This window comes from Rhinolophus sinicus, linkage group LG07 (assembly GCF_036562045.2).
Source record: "Rhinolophus sinicus isolate RSC01 linkage group LG07, ASM3656204v1, whole genome shotgun sequence".
Lineage (NCBI taxonomy): Eukaryota > Metazoa > Chordata > Mammalia > Chiroptera > Rhinolophidae > Rhinolophus > Rhinolophus sinicus.
Window position 1 is genome coordinate 52,983,193 of NC_133757.1, and position 11,892 is coordinate 52,995,084.

Here is an 11,892-nt window from a genome sequence, read left to right on the forward strand (position 1 = left end):
AATACTTTTAATGTACAGGACTTCCTAATATTTTATAGGTTGTCCCACTAATCTCCTTTTGCTAACCTATGATCCAGGAGTTTATTAGGAGTTAATCATTTTTCTTATCTTTTTTGAGAACCAGGTTTGGTTTCATTGATTTTTTTCTCTCGTGTGTATGTGTTTCACTTTATTAATTTTCATATTTACTTCGTTATTTTCTTCCATTCACTTACTTTGAGTTACTTTTCTTAGTTTGCTAATATGGAAATTTAGGCAATTGATTTTTAAACTGCGTTCTCTAATATAAGTAGTTAAAGCAATACGTTTCTTTCTAAATACTGTTTTAGCTTCATCTTTCACATTTTGATATGCAGTGATTTCTTTATCATTCTTTTAAAAATGTTTAATTACATACTTTGCGATGTCTTCTTTGACTCACTGATTATTTAAAAGCACCTTGTTTAATTTCCAAATAGTTGGGTATTTTCCATATTATTTTTTTGGTATTTATTTGCTATGTGTATGTATAAGAAAATATATTCTGTGTGACTTTGATCCTTCTAAGTGTTTGAGCTTAGCTTTTAGTCTGGTGGATGTTTTATGTGCACTTGAAAAGAATGTGTCTACTGCTATTGTTGCTATATTGTCCTATAAATGTCAACTAACACAAGTTGGTTTATATTTTTATTTAAGTTTCCTATATCTTTAATGATTCTATATATACATTTTCATTAATTACTAAGAGATGAATGTTGAAGTCTCTGACTGTAATTGTGAAGTTTTATATTTCCCTTTAGTCTGTAAACTTTTGCTTTATGCATTGTGAAACTCTGTTATTAGATACTGTTTACACATTAAGCATGATTATTTATTCTTGATGCATTTGTTATCTTCAATTTTTAAGTGTGCTGCCGTATTTCAGGTCATATTCCTTGTCCTAAAATCTACTTTGTTATTAATATAGCTATTTTAGTGTTTGTATGATTTGCTTTTTCCATCCTTTTATTTTTAACTTGTGTCTCTGTATGTAAATTTATTTTTCTATTCACAGCGTATAGGTTCTCCTCGCTTTTTTTAAAAAATGAACACTCTCTGCCTTCTAGTGGAGTATCAGACAATGTACATGGAATGAAATTATCAGTATATTTGGCTTTAATTCTATCGTCTGGCAATTTGCTTTCTACTTGTACTATCTTTCCTCTGTTTCTATGTTGTCTTTTCCTTTGTTCTTATTGATTAATGTAATAGCTTTAGTATTCCAACTTGCCTCTTTTTTTGTATATGCAGTTGTTCTACAGATTACAATAATAATCTTCAACTGTCAGAGTATGTCTTTAATTAAATTTACTTCCAATGCAATGTCATACCTTACCACATGATACTTCCATCTCCCAAATTATCCTTTTTTGCTATTATTGTTATTTATCTTCTATATATTTATAAAATGCATAATGCATTTTTATTTAACAGCAAATTATCTTTAGAGAAATTTTAAGAATAAGAAAAAGGTTTATACACATATTTTTCTAATTCGCCTGTTTGCCATTTTCAGTGTTCATTTCTTTGTGTAAATTTGAGTTTCCAGTGTTCTTTATTTATTTGTATAAATCTGAGTTTCCATTTGGAAATGTTATTCTTTAGCATGAAAAACTTCCCTTTGACATTTCTTATTTCTTATAGTGTGGTTTTATTTGCAATGAATTATCTATGCTTTTGCTTGTTTAGAAATGGCCTTATTTCACCTTCCTTTTTGAAGGATATTTTCACTGGATATAGTGTTGTAGGTTGACACTTTTTCCTTTTACCACATTAAAGATGTCGTTTCACTGTGCTGTCTTGCATCATTTCTGATCTGTGGTCCTTCTAGTCTCATTCCTTTGTATATAATGTGGCTTTTTATTTTCTGGTAGCTTTGAAGATTTTCACTTTACCATTAGTTTGCAGTAATTTGATTATCATATACTGTGGTGTGGTTTCTTGTTTATTCTGTTAGGAATTTGTTGTGCTCCTCAAATTTGTGGGTTTACAGTTTTCATCAAAATTGGAAAATTTTAGCTATGTCTTCTTTAGTTTTAGAAATTCATTTTTCTGCCAGATTTGCCTATTTTTTTTTGTTTCTATCAACTTGGTTTATGACCTATAGTTCTTGGGATTTAATTTTTCTGTTTGTTGTGCTTTCTGAATCTCATTATGATTTTTTTCCTTTATAATCCTCCTCCTCCTCTTCCTTCTTCTTTTTATTGATATTTGTTTGCCAAGATAGCACTTGATGCTCTATGCTATGGATAACTCTACTAGACAATTTTAAATTTGTGTTTGCTAAGACCCTGTGGCCATCACCAATTCCACAGCAGATATTAGGTTTATTTTCTGCTGATAATTCCTTCCCTAGTAGGAGTGGAGTGTGGATTCTAACTTCTATTTCTTCCACTGTGTACACCTGGGTTTCCAATTTCGTGTGGATAAAGATTTTTACGTCATATTGTTCAGAGCAATTGGTTGGATCCTATGTCATGTCCTTCCAGGCTCAGAGCCTTATTCAGGTGACCAGAATCAGTTCGTCATGCTTAAGGGAGTTGATCATAAAACCTTTGTCCCTAGGCATTTATCTTATAATCAAATATGATACTCTTATGGGCCACTTGCCTTTTAATTTTATACTTAGCTGTGCCTTTGAGTTTCTTTTATATTTTTGAAAGCCACAGATTTTCCTTTCCTATCCTCAAGCTCAAGTGTGTGTGTGTGTGTGTGTGTGTGTGTGTGTGTGTGTGTGTTCTCCTACTTCATAATGTTGGCAGTATTAGGAGCTTCTTTCATGAGCTATATTAACAGAAATTCTTACATGTCTTTGTTCTCAGATGTGAATGGAAAATCAAGACTCACTAAATATTTGAACAATAAAATATGACATGAGATTGATTCTAACATAAACAAATAAAATGTTTCAAAGGAAATAGAGAAATTCAATAATGAAATAGCCAAAAAAGGCTTTATTGATATTCTCAGAGACATGTAGGCTCATATTGCATTCACAATATAATAGGGTGCTATGAAAAAGGAAGATGCTGAAAATAAGAATGAGATCTTGATGATTAAAATATTATACCAAAAAAAATCAGTAGAAGAATTGGGTTGAAGAACTAAAAGAAAAAAATTTCGAGGATACCTTCCTCAATGAAGTAGAAAGACATAGAAACAAAAATATGACAAAAAAAGTAAGTGACAGAAGACTAATCCAAGAGCCCTAACAGTCAATTAATGGAAGTTATAGAAAGAAAAGATATAGGAAGTGAATAAAAAAAAAATCAAAGAAATAATAGAACAAAATTTTGAAGAGCTAAAGGATATGATGAATGAAAACAAGTGGAAAAATTATTGTGAAATTTCAGAACATCAAGGATAAAGAACTAAAAGTTGGCAGAGACTGAAAAAAATAAGTAAATAAATCAGGTAAGTATGAAACCTCTGTAGGACTAGCCTGCTACCATTACAGGAAATGTTCGATGATGGTACAAAAATGCATTCAAAGTTCTGATGAAAAATTATTTTCAATTGGAATTCTATACTCTGCCAAAATATGAAACAAACATGAGATCAAAGTAAAGATATTTTCAGACATGGAAGAAATAGAAATTTGTTCCCCACAATGATCCATTCATGGTTGTTGTTTTTTTTCCTAAGTCAGCAATGAAAAACAGTTTTTACTTAGACATATTCTAGCTAAGCTAAAAAAAAAAAAAATAAATACATTTCTCTGCCTCCCTTGCAGCTATAGCAGAGAGCTATATTACCAAGGTCTGGCCAATGATGTATAATGGATATATTGTAAAGGGGGTTTCAAGGAGATATCTTTAAAAGAGAGAGATTGTTTCCCTCTTGTTATTTTCTAATTTGTAGACATGGTAGCTGCAGCTCTAACATTCATTTTGCCTTCCTTGGCTTCCTTGAGAATGAAAGCCATAGGTGGAAGATCATGAAAAAGAAATATGAAAACTATGTCCCTCATGACGATATGAGCCCACTATTCCAGCTCTGTACTGCCAAATTTCCCTTTGTAATAGAGAAATAAATTTTTTGTCTTGCTTAAGTTACATTTATTTTTTATTATACTCTTATATGCAGCTGCACATAATTCAAACTGACACAGAAAGTTACTTGAGGATACATGTCAATTAATGACAAATTGAATTTTATTTTTGCATTCAGCTGGCCATGTAATTATGTTCTGGGCAATGATCTGTAATGGAAGTGTTGTGAGGGGAGCTACAAAGAACCAGTGGATTTAACTCAAGAGAAAGGAAAGGATGATATTTCAAAAAGCCTCTCAAAGGAAAAACCAGGAGGCTGTCTGCAAAAGGCCAAAGGAATGTAAAAAACACTTCAAGAATAAAATAAAGGCAACTAGAAACTCCAGGGAAAATACAAAATGTTAAAAATGGCACTACTTTGTTCTATAATGAACTATAGTCACAATTGAAATTATTTAAGCAATAATTAAGGTTCTTAGGAGGGGAAGCTTTATTCCAGAAATGATCACTATTTGCTTGTGCTAGAAATTTTTATTCAAATGAAGACAATTACTAAAAAAAATTAAATTTCTTCATTATATATTTAAGTGTTGGTTTCTTTTCATGAATTTACCTGATATGTGGTGAGTCTTTTGTAGGCCTACTCTTATTCTGCTTGGGAAAGTTTTTTGTTATGTATAGGTTATCATTTATATTCCATCGATAATTTCTTCAGTAATACCAATCTTAGCACCTTGTAAATACCTCAGTAATAGTACTAGTAACCTTTTATTTTCCCTGTTCGCCTAATTGCTCTTTTCCATAGAGTGTAACTCATTGATTGCATAAACAGCATTTTTCCGTTCTGGATTTCCATAACTTAGTCTGGCATCAGGCACATTGTAAGTGCTCGTGATTATTAAATGAATTAATGCGATGAACTTCATCTGGTTATTATGAGAACATGTTACTTTTTGGCTGTTTCCTCATGAAAGGAGAAGGAGAAAACAGGGAGAGAAGATGTGATTGACGAGGAAAGGAAAGTACTGAACACATTTAATATATGTCCCTTCTCCAAAGCACTTAAGCAGCAGCAAGCATACCCTCAGAGCATGTCTGATCATATTTCAAAGAGCCTCTCTTCACAGATCACCTTGAAATCCCAGGTCACAAGGTGGGAGCTGCCAGCAGTCCTGGTATTAAACTACTGCACCAGCTTCCTGCCCCCTTTTAAGTGAGGTGCCTTGCAATGGACTAGCCTAGGGTAACTGTGCCAACTTACAGCTGCCCTGCCAAACAGACTCAGACTTCAAGCAAGTAGTTTCACAAGCCAGTAAGGAATAGATATTTATAAAGACAAGTTATGTCATGGTCATATTCACAGAGCATCACCATGAGCTCAGCAACCAGGCAAACGAGTGTCATATGCTCTGTGAACAACTGGCTTTACTGAATGCAGGAGAGAGATAACGTGGGAAAACGAGGAGTAGGTGGGTTTTCCTAACTTAATGAGATAGAAGCACGCAACCTTTCTTTTTTTCACAGAGGACCTTTTGAAGGCATTTGACATACAGGGGAAAGAGCATGCAGTTTAGAATTCACGGACCTTGTCCTTGGTTCCAGCTCTGCTACTTACTGGCTTTGTGTCCCCAAGCAAGTCCTTTCCTATCACGGGGCGTTGTTTCCTCATTTGGAAAATGTCAACCTCAGAGTGTTATTTTGAAGATTATAAAGAAATAATGGATGGGAGCATCCTTTGTAAAATGTAAACTATATTTCTCTTTTTCAGACTTCAGATGTCTCGAGGCGGTTCAGCACCTTGTGTTCCAATGTAACGTGAAGAATATTGAAGAGAACTGTTACCAAATTAGGAAGAATTGCTTGTGTTAATAAATAGTATGAGAAAGAGAAAAGAAACTCTGCTGATACTTAACATACTTTGCTCATTAACCCACTAGGCAAATACTATTGAGCCTCTGATCACTGTCATCCACAGTACTTGAGGGTCTGCAATTCACTTATTCAGGACACATTTACATGCAAGTGTAAGGCAGTAAGTCAGCCACCCTGAGTAAGGAAAGAGGAGAAGAGAATCCACATTCAGAATTAAAGAGTTATGACAATTCAAGTCTGTGCTAAGGGTTATAGGAATAATTTCTAGAATAGCAGCATATCAGAGCTGGATACCTAGATAATACTTCACCCCATTCAACTCTTTACCTAATGTGGGAATTCTGTATTTACTATGCTCTGACAACTACGAAGTCACTGTATAGGGGGCATTCTATTCCAATTAGATCTAATTGTTAGGACACTCTTCCTAATAGTCACCATTTTGTCCTCTTATAGACACAAAGCTAGCATCCTCTTCCACAGGGACGCCACTTGGATATCTAAAGATGGCCATCACGCCTCCTCCTGTGCCTCTCTTTTCCAGGAGCTAGAATAGCCCCTTCTTCAGTTCCCATGGTCCCTTCACCTCACCATCCTGCTTTGTCTCCTGTGGGCCTGCTCCAGCTTTCCCTATGTCCTACTCAGCGTCATATTCAACCTGACCTTAAAATTCTAGGAGTGGTTCCACCAGGGCAGAATAGGATGGAACTCTAATCTCTGCGTTAGAATTTCTGATTGGCATTCACATTTATAATCACAGAGATTACTGGTAAACCCTAATTTTATTTATATTTAGTGTGTCTCCCTTTAGGTTTAGCTGTACTTTCTTATTGTATATTTGTAAAGTTTGCTTTTTAGAACTAAGTTCACAGCTTCACAATTACACTTACTAAATTTTGCTTTTAGATGTTGGCATAATCTACCTCTAACACAAGTCATTTCCAATATAGTACAGTCACTACGAGGAATATGGGGAGAATTATTAGAAGGTCAACGCACAGTTTATAATCATGCATTGCCTCTGAGAGTTTAGCTGTGATCACTCTTAATCACTTCCTACAGTTCTATTTATGATGTCAGTGCTCTCCAACTTCCCTCAGAGGTTGCTAGAGAGAGGACCCATTTGATTTACCAGCAAGAATCTCCAATTAAGATTTCCAATAACCCTTCCCTCCAGGAATCAAAAGCAATGACAAATAGACATAGGAGTCAGATAGAGACCCAAATATCATCTTTATTGTTGATAAAATTAAATTCAAGTATGTGGAATGGCATCGGCTGAGATTGTATAGTCTGTTTGCCTGTTGCATGGTCGAGGTGCTCTGTTCCTGTGGGCTTACCTACTTCCTGGCAACCTCAACACAATGTAAAATCAATGTCCTGTAGGCAGGCAGACAAGCAGCATACAAAGAGAGCCCAGAGGGGCAGAGCAGCACATGCCAAGACTGGAGCCCAATTTCCCACATCAGATTCACTCCTCCCTTGGGGTGGCTAGAGGCACTACTTCTGAAGAGTGACCTTCTCCATTCTCTGGGCCAGAAAGGAATATGGAGCAAGGGAGAGAATGGTTTCTGCTCATCTCCTTGCATTCACAAACAGGCACTGAGTCCTGTTACCCCAGCCAGCTGCAGGATGGGGCTAGCTTGTGTGGGTTCAAGGACCTCTTTCGTGGTGACCTGCCTGTCCACACACAAGGCCCTGTAGCCATGCCCATTTGTCCAAGGCCTTGCAAATTTTTGTCTGAGGGGCTGATGGCCCAGATGTCAGCCTGGGAACTGCCCCCATCCTTCTCAGCAAGTCCTTCCCCGTCCTCGGAATCTTGCACTCTGTAAGAGCCAGTGCTACTTGATGTTAGATACCTAGACATGGAGGGAGGTGTCTGCTCCATGGGTTTGCTTTCCTCCCCCTGAATTCCCTGGGCCTCCAAGCTGTGCTGCCCTTGGTATGAGCCAAGAGGGGCCAACAGCTGCCCTGCAAAGACAACCGTTGCTGTTGACGTGCTCCTCTGCCCAGCCCCAGGGCCTTTTAGAGTTATAGGTTTATCCTCCTTCCTCTCCCAATTTCCCTTTTACCCTCTAGAGAAAGCCTGGAAAGTCTCCCCTACTTTCTCTATTGCTCCTGTAGTCGTCTTGTTATATTTTCATTTCTGGGTACAAATAGTTCTCCTATTTTGTGCAAGTTACCTGGATACTTTTGCAACCTCCTGTTCCAACCTAGAATAGTTCAAGTACGCAGAACATCTTCTATAGTCTCCCTACTTGAGTTGTGTGTCTCTACTCCTTGGCTTTCCAGAATTTAGTCAGCACCACCATACAAGCATGGCTCCTGGGTCCATTTGCTTCTCTGTGCTTGGTGAGGAAATCCAGGTCATAGAAACCCATTCACAGTATGTAGAAGATATATTCGTACTACTACCCAAACACTCCCTCTTTTCTGTACTAATGTGACCTCTATTCTTTTCAAAATAATTTCATAACCATTATCTCATGTGGGCCTCAGAAGTTCTCACGAGCAAGGCAAATCATGATTCTATCTTCCCTTTCTATATCCAGGGGTAGAAGACAAAAGGGTGGTCATTAGCCCCAGGCTCAGAAGAGAGTTGGGGCAGACCTGGGGTCAACCACCATGTCTGACCCCAAAGCCTTCACGCCTTCTTCTGCATTTGTTTGCACAGACCCCGCAGGACAGCTCAGCAATCACTAGTCCTTGAGGACAGTTGACTAGGTCCTACCCCACAAGAAGCCAGCTCTATCAGCCCCAACTGAATGCCCTGCTTTGAGAAGGCACATCTTCTGATGTAAATGGAAGAGAATTATTTATTGTGGGGGATAAAATAAAGTAAAATAAAATAAGAAGCAGCACACAAGATTTGGGTGACATTTTGATGGCAAGAGCAAGAGTTTAAGCACACTGAAAACTGATGGGAGATGAATCAGCAGAATGACACAGTTTTACTGTTTGACATGTTGGGAGTGTTATAATAGCTTAGACGGACTAAGAAAAACCAAACACTTATTTTGTCCTGGTAAAAGACGGGCAAGAGAACTCTGGTTCTGGTGACATGCTCCTCTGCGTATGTTAAAACCACTGAGAAAAAAATGTGGATGGACCGGAAGCAGGACTTCCTCATTTACATATTTGTCCAAATTATGATAATGAGAAGTGAATCACAGACCTGCGTCCGTAAGAGCTTGCAACACTGTGCAGGATTGGCTTTAATTAAGACTGTATTTTTACCCCTCCATCCTTTATTAAAATGTAGGCATTATTAAGAAGAAGTAAAACAATAGACAACTAAAACCTTCCACCAAGAAAACCTGCTAATTTGGATATCTCATAAGCCAAATTATTCCACTTGAATGGAAAGAGAAAAAAACATAATGCAAAGGAATCCGTGTGTGCAGATGACTTGAGTGCATCCACCCATCTCTCAAAGCAGCACATTTCCAAAGGGCAAAGATAGCCTCCTGTGCTGCCTCTTTTGTTTAACTTCCTCACAATGCATCATTTTCTAAGGATGTCTGCCCAAGTTCTCTCTCCCACATTGTTTTCAAACCTGGTTGCCACTGCATGCACTTCTAAATAACAAGGCGACTGGGTCAAAACTTTGATATGTTGAGAGAAAACCCAAACTGACATTTGCAGGAGGCAGAAAGTGGAAGGCACTGCCCATTTCTCCCTCACCCCAAATGTCATCCCTTCCTTGTCCAGGCTGGGCAAGCAATTGTGATGAAGAAATGAGCAGACACTTGAAAGTTTCTGACAGGTGTCATGGGCGCAGGCACTGAGCGTCCAGGAGTGATGGAGCTGGACGTGACAGTGACAGAGCCGTCGAGGCCGGCTCCAGGACATGCAGAGTTTGATGTACGTCAATTCCAATCCTTGTCATGCCCCGACTCCAGAATGGTAACGACAAATGGACAGAGCCAGTGGAAGTGTTCAGAAAACTTAAAAACATCCTTTCCTGACCAAGTGATGGTGCCATAATAACATAGGAGCAGCCACCCGAATGCGTGTGCTCCAGCTGGGGAAGGGGGAGGGGGCGGCAGGGCGGTTCTCCCTGGTTTGGTGCGGGTTTTCTCACTCTCCTTTTGTTCTCTGCATTGCCCTCCAAGTCAAGGGTTTCGGTCTCCAGTTCTGGTTCACATTTCTGCATTTGATTTTTGTGCTGCCAGCGTTTTCCTACACTAGTACCTTCTGATGACTCTAATTCCTTTAATATAATGATCTCTGCAGCAGATCCTTGCAGTATCTAAATATTTGGCAAACATCTTCTGACCGGCTGGAGAGTGATTTATAATGGGCAAGGAGAACTAGCTTCTCAGTTACACTGTGCAAATAGTTTCATAAATATGGCTCTGTGGCATTATTTTGAAATATTATTTCTTTTAACAATCTGCCAAAGTCAAATATTTCTGCTAAATAAAAACCCACAGCTAGGCCTCTCACCCAGCCAAAGTAACAGGTGGTAACCGAGATCACCTGGTGGGAAAGCCCGGCTTGGTTAACGGCAGCCGGTAAGTGATGGTTAACTGGCATTAAGGCATGATGGATGACAGCAGATGTGTGTGTAATCTTTAGCCTGGCCTTCCAGCCCACTTAATAGGGAATGTATTTATTTAATAGTTCTTAATGCAAGACATTGGCTTATAGTTAAGCATTATCAAATAACCTAAGGACTTTATAAGTGCATTCATTTTAAAAATCCAACAAATAATATTTGATAAAAAGTCAGTGGCACATATAGGCTCCGAGTCTGAAAATTTTTTGGCGCCTCAGGCAGGGTGATAAATCAACTGTGGCGTGACTGTCTCCCTCTCCAAATGCCAACCATCAATGCTAAAGTGGAAAGAGAATTCCGGAGTCACATTGACCCAAGGAGAGCCTGAAATCTGAGAATGGCAGGGGCCCAGAGTAAATGCTGTAATGGCAACCTGCACTGTGGAGTGTCAAGGTAAGGCTGGACAACCTGTGCTTTTGGTACATCTTAACTTCAGCCACTTTCTGCTCTGGTTTTGTGCTTGGTGATTGGAGATGACCCTGTTAACGGAGTATCTCCTTTCATGGGTCCTGCCTGAAAGCCATCATGGTGTCAATTCATGTCAGGACCCACAGACGCCCTCCCCACCCCGGCCACCCATGCACACACCACTCCCGGAATCTCATTCCTTTCCATGACTCCACTCACATTTCCTCAGTGTTTACTCCTAAATATGTCTTCCTAACCGGTTCTGTCTTCCAGCCTCTAACCTTGCGTCTCTATACTTATAACCCCTGAAACGCATATATCCTAGGATGAAGAAATCTGTTTCTCCCATCAGTTGTGCTCTCTGCTGGGTTCCCTATACTGTTTGTGGTTCTCTCATTCTCCCTGTGGCACAGCCTCAAAATCTCAGCAGGATTCTAAATTTTCCTCTGCCTTTGATCCCCACAGTCAATCATCCAGAGCTGTCAGTTTTCCTACACAAAACCTCCTCATTCTGCTCCCCCATTTTGATTTTTGAAACCATGTTTTTACAGTTTGTTTCTTTAATTATACATGTTCCTTATGAACTTTTCAAACAATATGGCAAAGAAGAAAGAAGAAAGAAAAACACAACCAAAACAAAAAATTAAAAATAATATCTAAAATCATACTGCCCATAAATAGTTCATAAAATTAGATGACCTTCTTCTAGATTGCTCTTGATGCACGTGGATGGATGGATGAATGGATGGATGGATAAAAAAAAACCTTACTAAAACAGGATTACGCTATCCATGTTACTTAAATTAAAACATTAAATGTAATTTGATTTTAATAGGAAAAAAGAAAAACAATGAAAATTAAGGGAATTGCTTAACTTCAGCTATTTCTTTACCACAAAATATATAAATGTCTACGTTATCTAAGGTTAAAAAAAATGAACTTCCAACTTTAAGAGATTATGGCAGTATTATATACTTTTTGAAATCTCACTTCAATCTTAATCAGTAGTTATTGAGTTCACGCTAAGGGAGACAAGTAAGT

General features: G+C 38.1%; 1 protein-coding gene across 1 annotated transcript in view; it reads left to right on the top strand.

Moving 5' to 3' along the window:
- Nucleotides 1-7,547, top strand: part of LRMDA (leucine rich melanocyte differentiation associated) — a 1,023,793-nt gene extending 1,016,246 nt beyond the window's left edge. Inside the window, exon 8 of the mRNA XM_019745989.2 lies at nt 5,779-7,547. The gene's annotated coding sequence lies outside the window, so the exon portion shown is untranslated. The remainder of the gene's footprint in view (nt 1-5,778) is intronic.
- The last annotated feature ends 4,345 nt before the right edge of the window (nt 7,548-11,892 follow it).